Below are 1,552 nucleotides of genomic sequence, written 5' to 3' on the forward strand. Positions count from 1 at the left end.
TCCTTAAGGATCGTGTATGGCTGTATCTAGTTTATAAAAAATATTGTGAGTGGGGCTTAGATTTATGGGCTGTGGTGGTTGGGACGCGCTCTTGCAGAGCCGGTGATTTAGGTGTGTGTGTGTGTGTGTGTGTGTGTGTGTGTGTGTGTGTGTGGCAAAGGGCGGACTTGGGGAGCCTCCTTGCCTTTTAAACTTCCTGCTTCCGGGTAGATCATTGCTTGCTGTGAGGAGTGTGATGAAGGCTTCTTATTAGAGCCTTGAGCCCAGGCTGTTACCCTGAAAATGAGTAGATTTGCAGAGGAAACAACCAGTGGGCATACCCAGCCTTTTCCCATGCAAGATGTGCTTCTCACGTCTATCTAGATAAAGGCCGAATGAGTGCAGTTGACACTTAATCCATTCCTAAGCCTGTATGCTCTTTCAATATTGTAGCCAGATGTGGACTTCACTTAAAGAAAAAAGGTAGGCATGGTGGTGCGCACCTTTGATGTCAGCACTGGGGAGGCAGAGGCAGGTGTATTTCTTGAGTTTGAAACCAGGCTCATCTACATATTAAGTTTTAGGCCAACTAGAGCTACATAGTGAGATGGTCTCAAACCCCCCCCCTTTCCCGCCCCACAAAGAAAATAGATTTATTTGTGTACTGAAATGAAACAGCCAGACTTGAGAGCATAGCCTACAGCTGGTCTTGGTGTTTTGATGTCAATTGTGCGACTAGGCCTTTCATGGGGGGACTGGGTTTGAGGAGTGGTGGGCATTGCCCTTCTCACGAGTGGGTTCAGATGTGCCCATCCAGTGATGTTGACAGTTAGTACAATAGCAGTAGAACCTGTGAAGGCAGAGAACTAGGTGTTATCTTTTTTTAATTTATATGTAATGTGATCATATATATGAGAATATATATATATACAAACACATATGTATATATGATTATATATGTGTATATGAGATTTTATATGCGTATATAGGTGAGATTGGAGAGTTTCTGATAAAGGGCATAATATTCTAAAGGAGACAGATTTATTTATTTATTTATTTATTTATTTATTGAGACAGAGTTTCTCTGTGTAGCCCTGTCTGTCCTGGAACTCATTCTGTAGACCAGGCTGGCCTTGAGCTCAGAAATCCTCCTTCTGCCTCCTGAGTGCTGGGATTAAAGGCGTGCGCCACCACTGCCCGGTGAAGACAGTGGATTTTATTTAAACAATGAGCTGGCCTCTACAGTTAGAGGCAGGGTACGCTGATTAGCTATGTCATATTCAGTGTAGCATTACAGAAATGATTTCGGTGTTGTCATGTTTGTATCTGCAGTGTCCACCATCACAGGAAGATCTCTGCCCTCTGGGGCTGAGAGACCCCAACCTTTCTTCAAGCTGAAGCTGCAAGGCACTGAGGTACCAGCCAGATGTCTTCCCACAAAGGCTCTGCCGGGGCACAAGGCAATGGGGCTCCTTCTGGTAACAGAGAAGCTGACACAGTGGAGCTGGCTGAGCTGGGGCCCCTGCTGGAGGAGAAGGGCAAGCGGGCAGCCAGCAGCCCAGCCAAGGNGGTT

Source organism: Mus caroli, chromosome 1, assembly GCF_900094665.2.
Source record: "Mus caroli chromosome 1, CAROLI_EIJ_v1.1, whole genome shotgun sequence".
NCBI lineage: Eukaryota > Metazoa > Chordata > Mammalia > Rodentia > Muridae > Mus > Mus caroli.